The sequence below is a fragment of the Rhyacophila brunnea genome, unplaced genomic scaffold, assembly GCF_057557595.1.
Source record: "Rhyacophila brunnea isolate RB1 unplaced genomic scaffold, BYU_Rbru_1.0 scaffold_4, whole genome shotgun sequence".
In the NCBI taxonomy this organism is placed as follows: Eukaryota; Metazoa; Arthropoda; class Insecta; order Trichoptera; family Rhyacophilidae; genus Rhyacophila; species Rhyacophila brunnea.
Window position 1 is genome coordinate 13,047,610 of NW_028233068.1, and position 12,578 is coordinate 13,060,187.

The following is a 12,578-nucleotide window of genomic DNA, read 5'->3' on the forward strand; positions in this document are numbered from 1 at the left end:
GGTTAATTTACGCGTTTGATTATTGCTAGTGTTATATTTTAATTAGTACCAAAACAATTTTAATGTGGACAAATAATGGCATTTTTTGTCGATCGATTTGGGGACAGGCGTTTTTTTAAGTTTCCGGGATTTTGGAATTGTCGGGATTTCGATAAAGGGATTTGGAATTTTAAGTGTAGAAAAAAATGCCTTTGAATCACATTACACCGCTGAGAAAATAAAATGCAATGCGGTAGGTAAACAATATTTAATTAAATATTGTAAGTATTCTTATAAAGTTAGTGGTAACGCAACAGGTTGAGCGAGTGGCTAACAACCAATATTACTCAACCAGTCAACTAATGCACGTAATGCTTGCAGTAAACCCAATTTTCTTTTTATTTGTGTACTATTATTGCTTTTGAGATATTACCCAGACATTATTTTTATTTTATATCGAATAGTAAAATGTTCAGCCAATTAGCTCGAAAAGTAAATCGACGACACCATTTTTTTTTTTAAATATATGTATATCTGGAAACCGGCTATGAAGAATCTATCAGTGAAGATTTCTGATTGATTAATAGTATCATTGACGAAAATTTAGTATCTTTGTATGAAAGTTGTATATGGATTATGGAGCACCATAAAAATATATTATACCAAGTAAGTACACTACCTGAGAGCAACAGTAGGACGAGTCTAAAGTACTTCGAGATACTTGAATTTTAACGTTTGTTTCATACAAATCAAATGGGTAGTTAACTAAGTACGAGTATGTTTATTTTGTTTTTTTCCTGCGACTTTATGTTAAAAAATAATATTAAGATTTTTTGTATTCCATTATTAAAAGTGGGTTATCTCAGTTATCCCACTGCCACTTTGAAAACTTTGAAAAACACTTTATGAATTTGTTTCGTGATAGCGACGGGGGTATTAAGTCTTAAATCGTGTAATGTGTAATGATGACTAAAAACGTTACCCATTTACTTGAAAAAGAAAACATGTCAATGAATATATTATTATCGTTACTAATAGAACAACAAACAGAACATTAATACTTTGGACGCGGAAGACGCACACGGTGCGTAATGGCCAGGCGGCCGATCGATGTAATTAACGTGCATTTTAAAGGGGGTAATTAAAATCTCATTATCTATTCAGCAGCGAAAGCGTTAAATGGACGCATGTTGAATTTTTATGATAAATTATGTTTTGGTTCGTCACGCGTCGTTTGCACAATCTGTGCGTTGCGTAGTCACGATCGTTTTAGACCGTGCCTCAGCTGAAGTATAGCCTTAATGCATACATTGTTAACTGTTGGATTTATATGACAAATTATATTTCGGTCGGCATGCGTCATTTGCACTCGCGACCCGCAATCCGAGCATTGCCTAGCCACGATCTTTTTAGACCATGCCTCAACTGAGGTATAGCCTTAAGCATCTAGAAGGAATATAATATTAAGTATATTAATTGATGTGGGTACACATAATTTATGAATGATAAAGATTTTTTATTATGCCTAAACAATAATTGAGATAAAACCATACAAAAGTTAATTTAATTATGGATGATTAGGCACTTTGTATTATTTCTCATAAGTAGTTAATTAATATGCAGATATTTTTTGTTATAATAAAATAATTAACAAATTCTTTTAGAGCAAGTAAATAAATTATTTAGACTGTATATTATACAATTGTATGGGCAATAAATATTCCAGCTGCGAGAAAAAATGGCTTAACCCTGACATAACGTTCACTTATATTTTAATCATGATATTAAACTACAATAGTTTAAATATATATTTATATTCACAAATATTATAATTTATTAATTCAAGACATTTGCATGGCATAATACAATAACTATGATTTTTTAAAACGTGATAATAAGAATGATACATTAATTATACACAAAAGTAACCAAGTACAGCGCATAAGGTGGCGAACTCTCACCCGGCGACTCCGGGTTCTATTTTGGTGAGGTCACAACTTACAATATATTTATGTGGTTTTCTAAAATTCTGGGTGTTGATCAGACTGTTTCTCTTCTACAAATGCACTACTGTAATTGGGTCTCATGATCTGTTGTAGTGTTAAAAAGAATATATATGCGTATTTTTTTTTAAAATATAAGTAGTGTTATACCCCCAAATGGTCCCCATTTGGGGATGTCTCTGTGTATCTGGAGAGGCCCGAGTCGGTATCAAATCCAACAAATAGTAAGGGTTGATTGCGAAAATAATTAAGTAATGTTAAATATCTGACCGACAATATTGTCTGAATGCCGTTGTAAAAAATACGAATGGCAACGCCGCATTTGTACGGCTCGTAAGCAACCGTTGGTTTTAGCGGGAGAAGCATTTTTGATAGCAACGCAGTAAGCAGTGTTAACCTCGCTATCCGACAAAACCATAAATCGAAAAGAATTTGTATAAAAATGTAACCTTTAGAATATATTAACGTAAATATACCTTGCCGTTTCCAAAACAATTCCGGTGTATTATTTGTTCACCTCCAAGTCCTAAATCCAGACGAAAATCTATACAACGAAGCAAAGTGTCAGAGTGTTTTCACTTACGAAAATGGAGGGAAATGACAGTAGGTATGCATATATATATAATTGCGACCACCTCACTCGCGCAAGCGGAATATTTATTTTAATATCCGAAAAAATTCGGTTGTAAATTAATAGTTTTTCCTATCCCAATAATAAGTGAGTTCTGAACCTTGCGAGAACAAGTAAAATAATGCCCTAGATTATTTAGATAATTATTAGAGACGGGATGGAAATCCCATCCAAGGATTTACGACAACAATCTAAAGTCGTGTTACTCAATTAAATACATCAATTCAATCAACACGTAAGTAGATGACTTCCACATTTCAATATATTATTTGTGTATGTGACTTATTTTTCAGTGCGTTATGAACTTTAACAAAATAATAATAAACGTTTTAAAAAAATTCATGGATAATAAAATATAAATAAAAGTCATATTATAAAATAAATACATTCATTATAATCAATGAGAAGGATAAAATTGTTTATGTTGAGACGACAGATCATTGTAATTTGGTTCACTAGTTATTAACTTATTTTAATCTGAGATGCGGTTCCACATCCAAAAGCCTGTCCTTTTTTGACTTAATGTCTACAAATGCTGAAAAAAAAACTTCACATAGATATAAAGTTGGAAAAGGCAAGATATATTTCAGGACTTTCTCTATTAAAACTGGATACGCATGTTGCATTTGCAACCAGAATGGTGTTAAAGTTCACTCCTTATATTTATTTTTCAAAAATCCGTCTGAAGCTAATTCCAACAATTGCTCTTCTTCCTCATGAGATAAACCTTCTTGCATGGATGTTGTATTGATGTCGTATAATTATTGTTGCACCAGGCGCAGCCAAAGCCCGGTGCTGCAGCACGTACCCCTATCAAACACTTCCCGTACCCCAGGGGGTACGCGTACCACATTTTGGGAGACACTGCCCTCGAGTAAGAAAGGTGATAACAACTCGCATCGGCACGTCAAAAAAAAACTATTTGAATGCTTCATAAAGTGTTATTGTTTTAGTTTCTAGAATCAAGTATTACCTATCTTTATCCAAAATAGTTTTAAAATGGTCGGACCAACTGATGTTAACATTTCTTTATCTTTTTTTATTTTGTTTATTCACTAGACGCCATCTTGATTACGATTATCTGTTAACTTTAATCGATATGTGGGAACATTCTTTTGGATTACTTGTTCAACATTCATTATATAATTGAATGATAAAAGTCACCAAGTGAGATCATGGGATAAGATATTATACAGAATAGATTATAACTAACATGAATCGGACAAAATGCGCAAACAAAATAAAGATCTCGCCCATGTCGTTTGTTGTATTTTATGGTCAATCTAGGGTTAAACTACAAACTAAATTTATCTCAATAGGCTTACCAGGAATTTCATTGTATTATTATGTATATAATATTATATCGTACGTAAGAATAGCGAATAAATTTAGTAAAAATAACAGTGTAATTTGTGGGAAGTGTGTCAAAAGGTGTTAACGGTGTACAGACAATGGGCGAAACAATGACCTTGATGAGTTAATAATAATCACTCAGATAGCTCTATATATTGTAATTAGCATTAATTCACTGCTATATTAAGATATTATTGTGATTATCTATTATGGATTGGTATCATATCCTTGTTAGGCCCGTTTCAGACGGGACACCGGTGTCGCGCTCGTATATAATACGAAGGCCTTTGTATTCGAATAAAAGGGCCTTTGTATTATGCTTATGAACGCCCCGAGCTAATGAGTCAAAGCGTGTCCGGTACACTTTTCCATCGGCCGCTACATTTTCAAGCCGCCGATACACATGTTTTTATGACCGCAGGCAGTTTTATGTTCTAATTTATATCGCAAAATTATGCGTTGACTCATAAGCTCTGGTCGTTCATAAACACAATACAAAGGCCCCTTTATTCGAATACAAAGGCATCCTTATTATATACGAGCGCGACACTGGTGTCCCGTCTGAAACGGGGGTTAGTCTATAGGTATCAGGAATGCCCGACTTCAATTATTGGGCTATGATCCATTATCAAAACTGCCAGTGATCTAATTCACTTTTCCAGTGTCATTCTTTAACTTAAACGCATTATATTTGACATTACAAATATGTGGACAAATGATTGGGCATTACAAATAAAACTAAAATACTTGTCCATATTACGAATCCAGCGGTTACAGGTTCAAGTCCAGTCTGGTATATATTTTTTTTAAGTTTTTTTCTTGTGGATATATGCATGAAATGTTTTCAAATTATGTATGTTAAATATAAAATTGAATGTTACATTCTCAAATCTTGAATATTATTCGTTGTAAAACAAAATATTTGGAGTAATCCGTGACGTCAGTCAGTAGCTAAGGCATTTAATTGACACCTACCTTGATTTATTAATATACAAAAACTGTTAGCCAACATTGATAACGAAATTTGATAAGCATTTCATGTAAGTACTACTGGTTAAATTAATCCTAATTAAGTAGGATGCCCGTAATTTAATTATAAAACCATATTCAAGGTTAAAGGTTCAAGCCCTATCGATGTCATATTGTTTTCTAAAAAGATGTTTTTCTAGTGTATGTATTAATATATTCATAATATTGTTGTTTTTATTTAATAAAACGCAATTTTTTTTATAGTACTTATTCCACTTTAATAAATTAAAAATAACATAAAATAACAAATTAAAGAAGCCAGTATGGCAAAACTTACTGTCTTGTATAAGAAATACAAATTAAAACAGAGTTTATCATCACAACACATCTGGTTCAATCGTGAATGTCTTCGCCTTAAGGTTGTGCCAAAGTACGTGAATATAAAAACGAAATCTGGATCTCCGATTGCGTTGAAAGTCCTCAAACTTGCGCAGCTCGCTTGGATCAAATCGGAAATGAAGAAATGGTACAACACCAGGGATTCGTCGAGTGTCTATGTGTTCTTTATTCATAAGTACTATAAAAAAATGCGTTTTATTAAATAAAAACAACAATACAATGCAGTTCCACCATGAATTGACAGTAAACAAAATAAAATATAAAATTGTGTATGTTCAATATATTGAATGTTTCATTATCAAATCTTGTGAATTATTTGTTGAATAAAAAAAAAGTTATTATAAATACATCACCAAAGATATATTCAGTTTCTCATCCCTTTTGGACCCTCATTGTACTCATGGTCAAACTACTCTTCTAATATGTGAAAAGCTTACTGCGTGACGGTAACGGGAAACTATGACAGGCCGTGAGTAATGCAATACGAATCAAGTTATTCCACGAGACTGCGTTTTACTGCAGAATAATTTTTAATACAATTTTCTTCTAAAGCCCAATGTCAAATTAACATTTTCATGAAGTACAATGTTTATAATGTTTAAAACTTTCACGGTTGTTTTTTATAGTAATAGATTCTTTGGTTTCCACCGCGTACATACTTCTTCCTTCTTTCCTCGACGTTTTGGGCTCGTTACAGAGGCCATTATAAAGAGATATGTGTTATGATGTAGTGTTGTATAGGTGTATGAATGCAAACGCCGCTCTAAGAATGCCAAAAGGAATCTGATTAGCTAATCGTAAACGTTGCTCAGAGTATGTGGAGTATCAGTGGTGACGACCGACGTTTTTAACCGTAACATATCATTATGTCTATTAATATTTTCAGGGTTTCTCTGGATTTCGATGACCTGTTTTACCAATCGTGAGAAATATTCCTTATTGAAACGTCGAGGAAAAAAGTATGAAATATAAGCAGTGGAAACCCAAGAATCTGTTACCTACGAATCCTACGATAATATATTATTATTATATAATCATGCAGGTATGCCTAATATAATTATATTAGGTATTATGGGATGGAATAAAATTACTCGAAATGTTCGAGGCTTAACCCAAAATAACCATTCGATATAACACAAACCCATGGAAGCCTAAAAACCATTTTTGTCTCCGCACCATAATTTTTTTCGGTTTCTGAGTTCTATAATACAATAAAATTATTATATACAAACCATTCCCTTAGTGGTTTTATTCGTACGCATTTCTATAGCGAAAGCCCTCCTCATATAATAATATTTCTATGCCTCTCTTTTATGATATTATTACTATAAGACCAATTCTCTTAACATTGCACGATACATTTATCGTTTTCCGAAGAAAAATATTCTGCTATATCCATGTAGCAAGATCAAAGATAGATGAGGAATAACATTGGAATTGAGTCTCTATAAAAAATTATTTCAAAGAGGTAATGTAGTCGATGTTTTAGGTATTCTTGAGGTATCCACAGGACTAGAGGAAGTATTTTATATACTTGTAGAAACTCAGTATATAAATAGTTTTTTAATTATTATTTTATTTTTTATTATTATTACAACGTTTTTCTTATCTCGTATTCTTATTTGCCTGGTGGTTCTTTGTCCGGTACAAATCTTGCAATCGATTTTTAACTAACTTCTCGACTAGCTAGACATTTGAAACTTTCAGAATATATCAGAACACGATGCCAATGCATTTTTTTAAAATACTTTTAGCCATCTTTAGGTAGAATTGAATTCATTTTCAGTTAATTCTGTTTTATATGAAAAGTTATTTCGACACCATTATTGGTTGCTAGGGGTCTGGGGTCCTAGCAACTAAATTATTAATATATACGTGCGTTACTATGGAAATCAATATAACATTAGTACACAAGTACAAATATTTTTGATCGTTTAAGCTAGTCAAATCAAGTTTATACGATGCAACAGAAAATTTAAAAACGTTGCATATAAAAAGTTCTTTTTATCTTGTAATTATTTACCTTTTATCATTATTATTGTTTCTCTATATAATTTTCAATGTAATATATTACATATTTTGTATCTGTTTGTTTTTGCAATAATAAACATTTTATATAAATATCACAGTACCTAGGTATATATTATTTTAATATATTTGAGACAATATAAATGTACAAACAACACATCGAGCACAAAACAATTCTACAGCACTTTAAATGCAAAATTTTGTGAATCGGAGCGTTCGATAATATCACGAAAATCTAATTTTATGTGTAATTTATATAAATAAGTTTGTTCGATTTTCTTTGTTATAAATGGCCTATTAAGCTCAGACGGTGAAATTACTTTTTTTCACGAGACGGCGAAAATATTTTGTATCATATGAACCGGAACGGTGCGCTCCGGTTTATTTTGAGCTCTGACAATAGATTGACTACGTCATAAACTACATCAATCATGAACAAAAAATGTCATTTAACTGTAGTATGTATGTCGAGATTGCTTGAAGAACCAAACTAATATGAAGCTTAATAGTGAAGTATTCAACCACTATGTACTACTCATGCTCATGTCGTATGCATGTGAAACATTAACCATGAATATAAGAGAAATTGGACGTAATGCGGAAATACCACAAAATAAACCAATGGATAAGGAGGCAGACAATAGTACCCATGTGATAAGACGTCACCAATGAGATTAAAAGGCAATAAGTTGGAGATCTCGTTCAGCGAGTGGACAACCGCTGGATAAATGCCGCCACACACTGGTGCCCAAGGAACACTGAATGACCATAATATGGACGCTCTATACGCGCTCGAAAAACGAACTCCTCGAGTTTGGTGGATGTACGTGGCAACGAAGAAATAGAGACAGAGAAAAGTGAAAGTAGCTATGCCGAGACCTTTGTTTAGTAGTGGATAGAACACAGCTGATGATGATATAAATGGATATAATATACAAATTTAAAATTCATTATAATATTGTACTTTACCCATTAATTAAATTATAACAAAATAATATTTTTAAGCGGTTGAAACCGATCCTGATGATAATTATTAAATTATGTGGAATATCATCATCATCAGCCTGAATCTATCCACTGCTGGATGAAGGTCTCTTCAAGCTGATTCCACTTCTCTCGGTCTTGTGAATTGCGTTGCCACGTGCTTCCGCAGAACTTTATCATTTCATCGATCCAGCGGCCTCTAGATCTACCTTGCGGGTGTTTTGTACCTCTTGGATGACTAAATTTGTCGAACGATTGTCTCTTCTTCGAGCTATGTGACCAGCCTTAAATGTGGAATATAATATACTATATTCCTATTGTGTTTTATTTTATGTAATACAATGTCTCTCCACAGTTTAATTATTGACAGTTATGTCTTGTAGCTTGCTATCTGGTTTTAGGATTTCACGAAAATATATGATTGTGTGAATCGAATGATCGCTACTAAAGTCGTGAACCCAACGCCTGGTCAAATTCACAAGGTGATTGATTCCAGTGTATGGATTTAATATACAGGCTGAGCGAATTACTATGACCTTATTCTTATTTTATGACACTACCTCCCCACTATGACCGATATTCCATTCACATGTCTTTCTGTAGGCCATCAATTCACCCAAGCCGTGGTCTTCTCGCGTTGTCCTTCTGTTTTACTAAATGTTAGGCACTTTATCGTATCACCTTATTGATAAGGGCGCTAAGTTTTCATTAATCGGATGACGTAAAACCTATTACAGAGGTTATAGGGCTCACGATTGTAGTGACATAAAGCAAAACAAAAAAATAGGTACCTACTTATAATATTGTAAGTAGGTATCAGTGGCGAAGGGTGGAGGTAGGCTGTTAAGATCCGCCATAAATAGTGCACATTAAACTTTTTCAGACATACATATTTGTTTTCATTGAAATTAGACTACAATTTACAGAAAGTATTGGTTAGTTTTTAAAATTCAATTACACCCTGAGAAACCGAGCCATAATGGATAATAGTCAAAAAATACATGTCTATCTACAAAATATCTAAAATTATGCAATTAAATCATACATAACTTTGAATATTTTATAGATAGAATAATATTTTTTATGTATTATAGTTTGGTTTAGGCAGGGCTTAATGAAATAAAAAAATGAACCAAAAATATGTGTAATATGTATTTTTAATCCAACGAAAACAAATAACTATGAATGAAAAAGTGTGCACAATTTTGTTGTATCGCCCAAATTAGACCAAAACTATTATGTTTTCGTTTAGGCAGGGCTTAATTGAATTTTAAAAACTAACTAACACCATCCGTAAATTGTAGTCTTAGTTCAATAAAAACAAATACATATGATCAACAAAGTTTAGTGTGCACTATTTATAGCGAATCTTAACAGCCTACCTCCACCCTTCGCCACTGGTAGGTATAGCCTTTTCCTAGAATTGTAGATCAACTCTTGAAATTGCGTTTATTATATTGAGACAACCTTATAGAGGAAATTGTATTTTCTTTTTAGAATTTTTGTCAGACTCTCACGGGCCAGTGTGACCACTGCTTCAAAAAGTGTAGGGCACAATAACATAATTTTTTTTCCCGACCATGTCCTTTCCTAATAGGATCGGGCCTCCACAGTGTTGAAGTTTGTATTAACAGATTTTTGTTTTTACGAGAAATGGATGTCAGCCACTTGCTCAACCTATTAGGTCCATCATACTCTAACTCATACATAAATTTAAAAACGATATTTGTACTTGCCAGACCCAGAATTTGAACCTGGGACACACGACGCTATAGGCCGATGCTTAAGCCGCGCGGCCATCGTGGTAACATACTTTTACTACTCGTAAATGTAATTAATTACTGGGCAACCTCGTAGTTTTAAAGACGAAACAGATTAATGAGAGAAATGCGAAATCCAGTTTACATAAATCAAGACCTCGATGCCAATTACGGTTTTTTACTAAGCTTATTGAAGGACAAGCCATTAAATATAAAACCCCTGAATACCCACTAATTTTACCAATATTTAATACGTGTTTACGTGGCAAGCCATATTTATCCACACTCAAAAATCGTCCCTTCTTATAACTGCAACCAGAACGTAATGCATTTCCTATTATTTCTTGTTCCCGGACTTGTAAACATAGTTTTTATTGATTCTATATTATTATTTAACTTACTATTTCAGATTAAAAACGTATCTTCATAACGATGTATTATAATATCATATCAGAAAAAAAGTGTATATTATAATTATGTAAAACTCATGTGGCCATCCACTCATGATTATCTCCAACTCATGGTCTTATGCTTGGGAATCTATGTAACCTGAGTTATCAACTTACAAAGAGATACTTTAAAAAACGTCCAAAGATCACCTAATTAATTAATATAGATGTTAATTAACGTCAAACCCTCTAATAATCCACTTCAAATAAGTCTCAAAAGCGTACTTCAGTGAAACGGCAAATAATTTTCAACAGTAGGTGCGACGAAATTTCTCACTAGTAGCCAATCGGAGACTGACAGTCGAGGTGTCCGCACGTCGATTTGCTTTGTCATGGCGTCGGATGAAAATATTCTTAAATCGTGTAAAGATGACTAAAAAACTTTACGTATGTAGTACTTAAAAAAGAAAACAAGTCAATGAATATACTATTAATTATTATTAGTAATATAACAATAGACATAACATTAAATGGACACATGTTGGATTTTTATGACAAATTATATTTCGTTCAGGACGCGTCATTTGCACAATCCGCGCATCGCCTAGCCACGATCTTTTTAGACCATGCCTCAACTGAAGAATAGCCTTAATAAAAAACCTTTCTACTACCAATTTTTTACAAAATTCGCCCCCCATCAATAAATGCACTACCGATTCCAATAATATAGTTTCTACTAAATGATGTCCATGATATGGCAGTGGTGAATACTCAACATTAAGCGATTATTTGACGTTTACTTATACTTGTAAAAGTAATTTGATAAAATTTAAAATTTGTCAGTTGAATTGGCGTTTACGTTAAATTACCCCTTTAAAATTATTTTAAAATAAAGATGTCTTATTAAATCTATGACGATTAATGAGTTAATAATTGCTTCGGACTTCTGTTAATAATAAACCTATTCGTGAGGCGGTCTAGATCCTCACCGGATTGTAGTGTCAGATTTAAGAATTTAACATTCTTTATTGAACATACATAATTTACCAGTGGCAAAGGGAGACTTTTGGAAAGAGGTAAGCTGTGGAGATCACTCTTGTCAGGTATAGGTACTTACGAGAAATAAGAAGATACTACGATATTACTACTAATGAATAGGTACACACTAATGACAACGACACAAATTATTTAATTATTAACTATTTAGTATTAGGCTCTGCGATCGGAGCTGACCTTAGTTCATACAATTCGATAGACTAGGCGGGGCTAAGTGACGTAAAGTCCATATTAAAAAAATTGAGAATTATTTAAAACATAATCCTACCTATATTTACTCCAAGACAAATGGCGCGCTGTGGTATATTTTTTAAAGCCTTTGCAGATTGTTTTGTAATTATCTGTGTAATAATATATTCCTACACATACGGCATCTCTCGTTGGCAAAATAAATTATTTTATAGAATATATAATCAAGTGATTAAATGAATAAGTCAATATGCAATAAAAAAATATTTTTCTTAAGAAGGTAGGCTTCAAATAATCGCCTAGTATGGAGTCTTCGCCACTGTAATTTACATGCAAATACCTTAGATAGATAACAACTACTAAAAAAATCTTTTGAAAAAATACGAAGCCCAGTGGAAATCTTGTGAAATATTCGTTTTATAAAAAAATAATTTATATTTAATTATTAGCAAGTGCAAGTACATTATAACTAAAATTTGAAGAGATCCTCATACATATTAGTAATTAAGGTAATTGATAGTTTGACTTAAAATACAAAAGCCGACTGACAAAAATAATGAAATTTGTGATACCCAAAATGTAACAACTACTCATTAAATACGTCGTAATTAGATAGGGATAAAGCACATTGACATATAAATCGAGTGTTTTTGCGTTTGTGTACCGCTGACTGTTGTATAATGTTATTATATATGTGAAATAATATGAAATGCAGAGGGGAAGAAAATATTAACTTTGAGAATCCTTTCATGCGGATAGGTAAGTAGGCACTATTGCCAACTTCGTAGATACGAATCACCTTTGCAGAATTTGGTATTCTGGTCCCGAGCAAAGTTTC